Here is a 12,171-nt window from a genome sequence, read left to right as displayed (position 1 = left end):
GGACAGCGGTGAGGCTGAGGAAGAACATGGGCCAGACCTGGAGGCTGGGGAAGGCCCAGATGAGGGCTCTGCATCAGAGGCAGAGATGGGGCCAGGGCCATCGGGGAGTGAGGTGCGGACTCCAGAGCCTCCAGAGACTGATAGGAGTGAAGCAGAGGAACAGGAGGAGCCTGTTCCTAATACACGCATGAGAAGAGCTGACAGAAGGCAAGAGCAGCTCAAGCAAAGAGGACAACTTGGGAGTAGGGCCAAGAGATGATTGGCCCCTCCCATAAGGCTTAAAACAGATCAGCAATGGCGTTTGGGCTTTGCCGGAAAACAACGTTGGTAGCTTCGTCTTCCTTGTTTATGTCTTATATTTATTTTTGTATCTGTGACTTCTGAACGTTTGCAAGAAAGGCCTTTGGCAGTTTGCCTAATTGGACCAAGGTTTGCGATAGGACTGAGGAATTTGTGTTGGGAGGAATTTGCTTTAATTTAGTTGAACGATGCTGGGAATGAAGTAATTCTCAGCTGTTCGAATAAAGTTTGTTTTTTCACTGACTGATTTTCCTACTACTTACTTGGGCCTGGGTCACAACACCATATCACTCTGCAGCCATTCTCTCAATTTCCAAAGCTGAACATCCAGAGTCAGGTATATCTAGATGGCAATAGAAAAGTGAATTTATCTTATATCTTGTATGACACAAAGCCTATTACATTGCTTGATGTACAACACATATTTCCTAAAACTACATTTAAAGGATTGCAAAGCAAATATAAGCCAAAAATACCCATTTTTTTTCTGAGATCCTTTCAAAAAACCAAATACATATTCTTGTCTTCTCTTCTGGCTACTGACAGGTCCCCAATAGTTTCATGTAGTCCTTGCTCAAACCACATTACCTATTCGCACAAACCGGTAGTAAAAAAATGCTTTAAAAAGTTTTTTAAAAAGGTTTTGATGATCGCACAGCAAAGCTGTGATTGTCAGAACCTTTTTTTTTTACTTTTTTAAAGCATTTTTTTACTACCTATTCTCTGGAACCAGTAGTAAAAAAATGCTTTAAAAAAGTTTTTAAAAAAGTTTCTGAAGATCACGTGGCACAACTGTGATCGTCGAACCTCTTTTATTTTTTACTTTTTTAAAGCATTTTTTTACTACCGGTTCCAGAGAATAGGTAGTAAAAAATGCTTTAAAAAGTAGGAAAAAAAGTTGGCCACGCCCACCCAGTCACATGACACCCCCCACCAAGCCATGCCCACCAAGCCACGCCCACAGAACCAGTAGCAACAAATTTTACATTTCACCACTGCCTAGAAGGGAATAAAAATTTCAAACTTCAGAATGCCCACTAATCAAACACACATTAAGCCAGAAGGTTCCGTTTAGTCATAGCGTCCTAACAGAATTTGGCAAAGGCACACAGCTCTTTGTTGAGATACAACGGAAGAAGACACAGTTGGAGAAAACTTATTAAAAACCTAGAAACTGAGGTCACCAAGTTTCTTATTCTTTATTTCCAACTTCCTTCTCTTGGGACGGTCCGGTGACTGTCTATTGAAATCTTTGACAGAGAATGAAAAAAAAAAAAATTAAACAGTGGTAAACAGACAAAAGTGTTGACAGCAATGGCCATTTGTTTAATTCTTGGCAACTGCAACAGAAATGCATAGCAGAACATTTTTAATGGCATCTTCTGAAAAATGCCCTGTTGGACAACGGCCTCACCTAAACTGGTTGTTATAGCAGAGACGTAGAATAAGAGAAATAAAAAGCATAATAATATCAGGCCAATTTCATGTATATTTGAAAAAGTCATTTCCCCCTCATATTTAAACAAAACCATGAACTGATAAATCATATATTACTTAATTAAAGAAGTTTAAAATGTTTTTTTCTCCCTTTTTGGGTTTGGCTTGGGTAATTAAAAATTACCTTTTGAGGTAATTTATACCAGCTGCTAAAAATATTTGTTCCCTTTTCTAAAGTTACCTCAAGTCTAAATTTATAATACCCCCCCTCCCTTTACGACCCTGTAATCCCTTAATTCGGGGTAGGGCGACTGGATAGAGCTGAGCGTTTACTGGCCGAATGCCCTTCCTGACACCTATGCAGAGTTTGCAGCAGATATTTTCTCTTTGTGCTCTAGGAGAGAAACATCTGCCACTACCTAGGACTGAACTCTCAACTTTCTGAATGGGAGGTGAGCATCTTCACCACTAGGCAATGAAATGCAAATATTATTTGGCTATCAAATATCAAAGTCATTTTAGGTTAGACATTTAGTCTTAGAAAAACAGAAGCCTATAAAGATTGAATAGATAAAGGAAGTTTTACCTAAGATTTATTTCTGTCGTGTACTTCCATAAACTGTAGCACTTGGCCACTGGCATCTCAGCTTAGAAGCAAATAAACACTTGGGGGAGGGATATCGTTATTTGATTTATTATGTATTCTAGGTTGATGGTTATGGTATATAATTACAGCTGCAGAAAAAACATTAAGGGAAAAAAAACATAGCAACTGACCTCAGGCAGCCTCACTGTTTAATTGAGCCCTCAAGAAGGTTTTAAACCATCAATCCCAAAATCATATCCTTCTCTACAGTTCCCATCACAACATTTTGCGAATGTGACGCAAAATGTATCTGTTTTTGCAAGCACTTCATCATGGTCTCTATGTTATTTTAAATCTTAGAGCTGCTCAGAAAGCCAAGTTAACATTCAGTTCTGATTCACTTTGGAAAAGCCTAGATTTGCTGGGATAGATCTGCACAATATTTCCAAGTAGGCCCAATTAGAGTTGATCAATTCCAATGCACAACCACGTTAGCAGGGGAATTTGCAAGGGAATTTGCAGAAGGGTCTTTTCACCCAGAAAAAGATCCCCAAAAAAAGATCTTGACAGACTTGAACAAAATGAAATTTAATGTGGAGAAAAGCAAGGTTTTCTCTTGCCACTTAGGCAGGAAAAGTACAGATTAGGCGAAACCTGGCTCAAAAACAGTAGCTGTGAGGGGGGACCTTGGAGTCATAGTGGACGATCGATGAAATATGAGGCAGGAGTGTGTGGAAGCAGCCAAAAAAGCTAATACAATCCTTGGTTGAATAAACAGAGGCATAGAATCAAAATCCCGTGAAGTATTATTACTGCTTTATAAAACCTTAATAAGACCCCACCTGAAATACTGCATCCAGTTTTAGTCACCACACTAAGATGATTAAAGGCCTGGAGAATAAAACATATGAGGAACAGTTGCAGGAATTGGGTATTGCAATCTAGAGAAAAGAAGGACCAGGGGTGACATGATAGCAGTGTTCCGGTATTTGAGAGGCTGCCACAAAGAAGAGGGAGTCAAGCTATTCTCCAAAGCACCCAAAGGCAGGACAAGAAACAATGGATGGAAATTCATCAAGGAGAGAAGCAACCTGGTATTAAGGAGAAACTTCCTAACAGTGAGGACAATTAACCAGTGGAACAGAAGTTGCCTCCAGAAGTTGTGGCTGCTTCATCACTGGAGGTTTTTAAGAAGAGACTGGACAGTCACTTGACTGAAATGGTATAAGGTCTCCTGCTTGAGCAGGGTTGAACTAGAAGACCTCCAAGGTCCCTTCCAGCTCTATTCTGATTGAAAATGTTGGATCCCAATCAATAAAAATGAAACAAACAAACAAACCCAAACAAACATGCAAAACAAAAATGCAAGAAGACAAACTAAATTGCAGTGCCAGAGAGAATAATCTCTCCCCGCTGTAAAAACAGCTAAAAGAAAATTAAGATTAACTTGAGTATATCTTTGCATTAATTTTGAAGGAAATGTAATGGATGATGACAGATCAAAGCATTTATTCTGTTAGATCAGTTAGTCATACAGTTGTTTATTTTCAAGTGCTTTCATTACACCATGTTTTCACCTATTTGGGCATGTAATAGGAGCTGGATCAGAGTTCATCATGTGTTCAAAAACCACACACGTAAAATTCTTTCACACATGTGAGCAAATGTATGTTCCACAATTGCATAAGAGATGTTAAAGGCAGGACTTATTTCCCCTACATCAGTAGATCCTATGAGATTTTTTTAAAAAGCAAAGTTTTGGAGACATTGATCGATCGATTGATTGACTGATTTGCAGAACTTTCATTCCTCCTAACTCAGAACTGGCATGTTAAAGTCCAAGGAGCATGTTGTATATAAAAAACAGCCTTCCCCTTGATGGACTGTGTAGGAGAAAGACTAAGGTTAACATTGGTTCATTCACTGGGGTTTTTGTTTAGCACAAGTCTCCAACTTTAAGACTTGTGGACTTCCTCCAGCCAGAATTCTGGAGTTGAAGTCCACAAGTCTTTAAAAAAATGCCAAGTTTGGAGTCCCCCAATGTTTAGCAAGAACAACACCTTAAGAATCTCTAGAGACATATGTTTAAGGTCCAAAAGGGCAAGTGAAATTTATTAAGATGTAGAGAAAGTCTGCATCTCTGAGTTTTCTGTCTTCATGACAGGACAAAGAAGAAGCAAGAGGTGTTTTCTGTGCTTCCTGTAGGAAGCAAGTAGACCATCTTAAGGCTTAAGCATTCAGGATCAGTCTTCAATTTAAGGTAAAGAAAGAAAGTTGTATCAGATTAGCATTGTGGACATTCTCTATTAGAGCTTCCTTCCACCAACCCCAGAAATATGGTCCAGGAATTTGGGGATGCTCTGCAGCAGGTTTAAGGACTACTTGGAGCAGGGGTCTCCAATCTTGGCAACTTTAAGACTTGTGAACTTCCACTCCCAGAATTCCTCAGCCAGCTTTGGAATTTAAGACTTGGGAACTTCCACTCCCAGAATTCTGGGAGTGGAAGTTCACAAGTCTTAAAGTTGCCAAGATTGGAGACCCCTAACCTGGAGCATCCAGGATAAGGAGAATATTACTGTCATGCCAGAGGACTTAATAGAAATCTTACTGTATGTAAGCCATTGCTTCTTCTCTCTCCAACCACACTCAGCTGATGGATCACTATTAAAAGAATCGTTGGATTGAATTTACTGAAACAAGACAAACATTTTGAGCAACGAAAGCGAAGGCTAAAGTTCTAGATTTCCTCAGTTGCCTTCTGAAATGGGTGTGAAGATGGGTTTACATATCACACTAAGCCATAATAAGTCTAGTCTGATGAAAAAAGGACTAGGGGTGACATGATCACAATTTCCCAATATCTAAGGGGTCACCACAAAGAAGAGGGAGTCAAGCTATTCTCCAAAGCACCTGGGGGCAGGACAAGAAGCAATGGGTGGAAACTAATCAAGGAGAGAAGCAACCTAGAACTAAGAAGAAATTTCCTGACAGAACAAGTAATCAGCACAACAACTTGCCTCCAGAAGTTGTGAATGCTCTGAAAGTTTTTTAAAAAGAGATTGGACAACCATTTGTCTGAAATAGTATAGGGTCGATTGCTTCAGCAGGGGTTGGACTAGAAAACCTCCAAGGTCCCTTCCAACTCTGTTATTGTGGCTTAGTGTGATTTGCAAAGCAGGCCATTCTGGCTTACTCAACAACAAGCCATGTAAGGGTGTAGCCATTGGGCTGTTTGCCAGCTCACTCAACGTTTATACGGTGTCGTGCTACATTCTCAGAAAATAAAGATTTAAATCTGTAACGTTGAGACAGTGAGTTGGATTTCACTCAGTGCAGGTGGTTTTAAAGGCACGGGAAACAAACAGTGCCCAAATTGACTTGGTTATTGTAGTGATATATTTTATGGTGGGTGGAATTTCAGCTATGAGCAATTATCGAGGGCTTGATTAAAGGAATCTTCTCTGATTAACAGTATGCGTGGTGATGAACTAATCCATTAATTGAAGGTTTTCCCTGAAGGTAAAAATAACACACATTTTGGATCAAATAGGGATTTTTATTTTCCATAGGCTCTGTGCACCTTGGAAAGCACGCAAGTGTGAACCGAATGAGCTAACAGTCTTAGGCAACCAAACTACTACTCTATATCAGCACTGTAGTCACCTGATAATGTAATGTCACGTACGCTAAATAAATAGCGTACTATTTATTTAGCGTAATAATTAAATAAATAATTAATGTCGACCTTCCCAAGTACTAAGTAGGTCCAATTCTATTTAGTCTTTTGGGATCAGCCAAGGTCAGTTGTGAAATTCAAGTAATTTAACAACCGGTTCTCTACCCTAATGATTTCTTCCAACAACCAGTTTGCCAAACTGCTCAGAAAGTTAACAACCGGTTCTCCCGAAGTGGTGCGAACTGGCTGAATCCCACCACTGGCCAAGATCAATTACCTGATTTTGTTATTACAGATAGTCTTCAAATTACAACTATTATTGGGCCCAGAACTTCCATTGGTAGAAAGGATGGTCATTAAGTTGAATCATGGATGATTTTTAAGATCTTTTTTTTTGACATGGTTGTTCTGCCACATGATTCACATTAAGTGAATCATGTGACCATTAAGCAAATCCAGCTTCCCCCATTGACTTTGCTAGTCAAAAGCCAACTGGGAAGGTTGCAAATGGCGTGACTCTGGGAGGTTGCAAATACAGGTTGGTTGAATTTTGGTCATGTGACTGTGAGGACATTCCAATAGTGCGAGTACTGGACCTAAGTCAGTGTTTTCATTGTCACTTTGAATGATTGCTAAACGAATGGTTGTAAGTCAAGGACTACCTATAATTATTTTTTATTTTTTATTTTTGCCTGTTTACCTGGGTTACACAATCATTTCTGAACAGGATATGGGAAAATTTCAAATCCTTTGCCTTCACACTCTGTTGCCAAAGTTCTGCGATGCATGACACCTGGCCTTAAAGAGTAAGATGCTTCTTCACTGAGTCATTTCATGGTGGTTGCATTGCTGGAGTCCTTCTTAAACCTGCCCGATGTATAGTTTCCCTTAATGGCAGTCAATTAGATTCATAGAATCACAGAATGTCTGAATGAGAAGGAGTCCTGGAGATCATCTAATCCAGGGGCGTCAAACCCGCGATGACACGTTGTCGACACGTGACGTATCGCAACTTTTTTCCCTTTCGCTAAACCGGGGGGGGGGCAGCATGTGACGCATTTGGCCTGCGGACTGTGAATTTGACACCCCTGATCTAATCCAATCCCCTGCTCGGTGAAGGAATCTACTGCTACAGTGTCCCCAACAAATGTCCATTGTGCACCAATGAAAAAGAGTACTACTTCCCAAAGCTCTACCAGATGGGAAAATCCATAAGCAGGAAACTATGAATCGCTAAGAGTAATGGCATGTGGAAATAAACTTGGGAGACAGGGAGGGGGGATAAGAGAATCTACCAAATTTTTCGGACTATAAGGTGCACCACAGTATAAGATGCACCTAAATTTCAAAGAGAAAAACAAGGAAAAAAAAAGTTTTTGGCCTCCACGTGTCCGGTTTTTGCCCTCCCCGGCACCCAGGAGCACTCTGCAGGCCTCCCAAACCCTCTTTGTGTCCCATTTTTGCAGAATATGGGCCCATTTTTGGCCTCCCAAACCCCCCAAGCATCCTCCCCAGCTCCCAGGAGCATTCTGCAGGCCTCCAAAACCCTTCACACATCCCGTTTCGCCAAAAACGAGTCTGTTTTTGGCCGAAAACGGGACGCACAGGTGTGGTGGGGGTTCAGGAGGCCAAAAATACCCATATTCGGTCTATAAGACGCACCAAAATCCTCATCCACTTTTGGGGGGGAGGAGTACGTCATATACTCCAAAAAATATGGTATCTAGGGAATAATCAAAGAAGAGGTGGGGAAAGAAAATTCACAACTATATTACAGGCAGAGAAAGAAACTCAGAAAGAATCCTTTGTCATTTATCAGGTTGCAAATAAGTTCTACTTTCAGACAATTGGAAGATTAATGTCAGTCTTCCCAGATTGATCAGACAGGAAATACAAGCAAGTCACCTAATTTTACTTTATTGTAAGATCATGTTAACAGAATAATGCTAGTCTAAAAATTTAAACCTCCCACCATCTCTTTTTATAGCCTCATAAGTTAGGGAGGTTTTGGTTTCTTTCTCTGCCCGTTAGGCAGCTCAGGGCTCCTCCCTCCTCTTATCTGATCATTTCCTAATCTCTTCCTTTGTCTCCCAAGGTCATTCCCACATACCATTACACTAAGGCACCTTGGCTAGAGCATCCAAGGCTGTCATGAAGTTTCATGTTGATGAGAAACTGATCCAACCACAGCAAAGCTGGACCCCGTTCCCACCCTTTGGGCATGGAGATGGAAACCTCAGAGTACAGATCAGGTAGTCTCCAAATTCAATGAGGTCTAGGAGTTTAAAAATAGACATTTGTCAGTATCAAAGTCAATCAAATGGTACATATACCCCTAACATGTCCCAACTTCACATGGAGACAATCATACCTGGACACCTGTTGAGCAGAGCTCCTGGTCACTTTTAAGATCTTTTACAGGATCAACATTTCCATTCTGGTTTTGGAGTCAAGCTACCCTTGACTCTACTTCTGATAGTACTTTGGACAAACTTTAAGCAGGAAGAGCCGTGGTGGCACAGTGGTTAGAATGCAGTACTACAAGCTACTTCTGCTGACTGCCAGCAATTCAGCAATTCGAGTCTCATTGGCTCAAGGTTGCCTCAGCCTTCCATCCTTCTGAGGTCAGTAAAATGAGGACCCAGATTGTCAGGGGTAAATATGCTGACTCTGTAAACTGCTTAGAGAGGGCTGTAAATTACTGTAGAGCAGTATATAAGTCTAAGTGCTATTGCTAAACTTATTTAGCAATAACTTTTTGCTCAGAAATTACTCACCATAATAAAATTGTCACTGGTATATAGGATAGGATAGGATAGGATAGGATAGGATAGGATAGGATAGGATAGGATAGGACAGGACAGGACAGGACAGGACAGGACAGGACAGGACAGGACAGGGATAGGGATAGGGATAGGGATAGGGATAGGGATAGGGATAGGGATAGGGATAGGGATAGGGATAGGAATAGGAATAGGAATAGGAATAGGAATAGGAATAGGAATAGAATAGAATTCTTTATTGGCCAAGTATGATTGGACACACAAGGAATTTGGTGTATATGCTTTCAGTGTACATAAGGAGAATAAAATACATTCCTCAAGAATAAAAAGATATAACACTTAGTGATAGTCAAGGTTACTAAGAAGCTATCAAATGGTACTAAGAAACAAAAACAATATAAATTAAAAGATACAAGCAACATGGTTATAGTAATAAGTGGGAAGAGATAGATACTAGTAAGGAAGAGAAGAATAATAGTAATACAGTCTTAGTAAAATTATCAAGGAAAGATCTGGTTGTATTCCAGCTCACCAGGTTAAACCCCAAACTCTAGTTTTCCTTACTGATTCTGCTAACGTAGCTTTATCATTTTGGGATGCCACTCACAACTCTTTCTTGACTTGCTGATAATGCATTTTTATCCTCTGAACGTGCTTGAAAACTTTCCGTGCCCTTTCAAGTGCATTGATTAGGATCTTACCTCCAGAAAGTCCAGGTTTCAAATGAATATTTTTTTTTTCAGATTCTTCTGATAACCAACTTGGGCATTTTGTACATTCAGGGAAGTTAGCCCTTTGAAAACGTTTTCCGGTGTTCCCTATCCCGAGGTGATCAGGGGGTAGCAATCTCCATTGAAAACAACTAAAAATGAGTATCGTTTCTAGACAACCCGTCATTTGAAAATTGCGCTACACAGCAAAATGTGAAAATTAAGGCTCCCCCCTCCCTTCTTCTGCCCCCCTCCTTTCGAAACCTCTGTGAATTTTGCATTTAGTTCTGACATGACATATTTTCTGAAGTGTGGCAATTCAGCCAACGGCTCAAGACATTTCTGGGAGCAGATTGTGGCTGTCATACTTATCACATTTCATTATAGCTGTTGGAATATTCCAAGCGTGTTATTATGGTAGAATAAAAGGGCCCCTCTTCCTCTCTTTGTGATTTGCAGATCTAAGAGTGATACCATATGTCAGTCATTTCACGGAAGATATCGGGGGAACGGGAGCCTGAGAAATGCTTAATTATAGAGCATACAGATAGCTACCCCTCCTTCTCCTTTCCTTGAAATGTAGAAGAAAAAGCCCATTTAATATCAATGAGCCCCACACGAAAGGCTTTCATGGGTAATATTAATTCAAAATATAATTTTCATTACAAGATCTTTGCTCCTCTAAAGAACTTCCTTGCATTAATGTAGAATATTATCAGCGGTACAGGAGAGAGAGAGAAAAAAAAATACATTGTGTGCACATCTTTTTTTTATTTACTCGCGCTGTTGGCAACAGGGAAAAGTGAGAAATTAGTTCAAGTGGGTGGTTTGACGTGAACTCGGTGTGCCCTTTCCCAAATACTGCCGGGAAACTGAACACCCTGAAATTTGCACTTTTCTTGAGTGATGAAGCTCCTAATTCAAAAATGTGTAGGTGTATTGAAGGAAAGGTCACCCAGAAATATTGTATTTTATTTGGAAAGGAATAGGGGGGAACGCTCTGTACTTAGGGAAAATTGTCAATGGATAAGGTCTTGCAGTAGGACCAGTGGTGGGTTCCTCCCAGTTCTGCCCAGTTCCGCCGAGCCAGTAGCAGTGACGATATGACGTCACCGAACCGGTTCTCTTTGTTCAGGAACTGGGCCCTCCCCCCCCCACTTTATGCTTACTTTTTATTTGGCCCCACCCCCAATCTATTCGCTGCCTCCCGAGTCCCAGCTGATCGGCTAGAAGGAAAAAAACTGTTTAAACTCTTGCCTCGGGGCTTCAAAGGGCCGCCCTACAGCTGATCAGTGTTAAAAGGCAGTGTGGTGGTAAACCAGTGCCTCCAAAAACTAATGAGTAGACCAGGACATTCCAAAAACAAATGGGTAGACTGGTACAGTTCTGCAAGCAGTTAAAAGCCTGGTAGACCAGTACCTCTACTAAATCCTAAATAATTGTCACATGATCATCAAACCATGCCCACAAATAAGCCACGCCCACAGAACCGGTAGTAAAAAAATTTAGAACCCACCCCTGAGTAGGACCCAGTTGAACAGTTCACACTTAAGTGTGAGCCTGTGGTGTGTTACAGTGGCCCAAAAAGCTAATGCAGTCCAGGTTGCATCAACAAGAAGGATCAAGACCAAGTGAAGTGCTAGTGCCACTTTATGGTGACTGATGAGATCACATTTGAAATACTATCCAATTCTGGTCACTAAGATACACACACACACAAAAAAATGCTGAGACCCTAGAAAGAATGTAGAGAAGAGCAATAAAAACTATAAAGGATCTACTGATGAGTATGTAATTAAAAAATTGTACAGCTATCTTTTAGAGGTAAAATTGGAAGAAGAACAAGACAATGATAGCATGGGGGGAAAACTTTGGTCATGGGATTGATTTAGAAAAATGGCAAAAATTGTGGTTGCAAAATTATAAAATGACAATGTCTACAGCAATTAAGGAGAATTTGTATAAGATGTTTTACAGGTGACACTTACCCCCGACGAGAATAGCCAGAATGTTCAAGAATAAATCGGAGAAATGTTGGAAATGTCATCAGACTCCAGGATCATATTACCATATGTGGTGGACATGCGCAAAAGCTAAAAGATACTGGACTAAAATCCACACATGGTTGGAAAAAATGACAAAGAAATACATTGACTTTAAACCAGAGATATTTTTATTAGGGATTTTACCAGAAATATATAACAAAGAACTGAGATATTTAATTGTGAATGTTTTAACAGCGGCTAGAATTGTATTTGCTAAAAATTGGAAAGGTGAGAAGATACCTACTGAGGAGGAAGTTATTAAAAAAATTATGGAGTGTGCTGAAATGAGTAAATTGACATTTGAAATTAGAGAACAGGAAGATAAACAATACTATTTGATTTGGGACTTGTTTTATCAATGGCTAGATAATAAAGTATGGAGATGAAAGATGAAAGATGAAATTAATGTAATGGTAAAATATATGAAATGTTTTCTTTTGTTAGACAATGGCTAAATGAGTATAACGTATAAAATTGTTAAGTAAGAGAAATTAAATAATTGGTATTTAGGGATAAGGGATTGAGCACAAAAGAATTCTAACCGATCAACATACTGTTTGTAATTGTATTTGAATGATGGTGATTTTATGTTTGGTTTTTGTTTTAAATAAAAAAATAAAATAAAATAAACCAC

The 12,171-nt window shown here is 39.9% G+C and overlaps 1 long non-coding RNA gene across 1 annotated transcript in view; it reads right to left on the bottom strand.

The window, feature by feature from the left end:
- Positions 1–405: 405 nt before the first annotated feature.
- The window catches only part of LOC117678149 (uncharacterized), a 51,480-nt gene continuing 39,714 nt past the window's right edge, over positions 406–12,171 (bottom strand). Inside the window, exon 3 of the long non-coding RNA XR_004594913.3 lies at positions 406–643. This is a non-coding gene — a long non-coding RNA (uncharacterized LOC117678149). The remainder of the gene's footprint in view (positions 644–12,171) is intronic.

This window comes from Pantherophis guttatus, chromosome 6 (genome assembly GCF_059756535.1).
Source record: "Pantherophis guttatus breed Tessera chromosome 6, ASM5975653v1, whole genome shotgun sequence".
In the NCBI taxonomy this organism is placed as follows: Eukaryota; Metazoa; Chordata; class Lepidosauria; order Squamata; family Colubridae; genus Pantherophis; species Pantherophis guttatus.
Note: the sequence above shows the minus strand (reverse complement) of the source record. Positions and strands in the feature narration are given on the sequence as shown.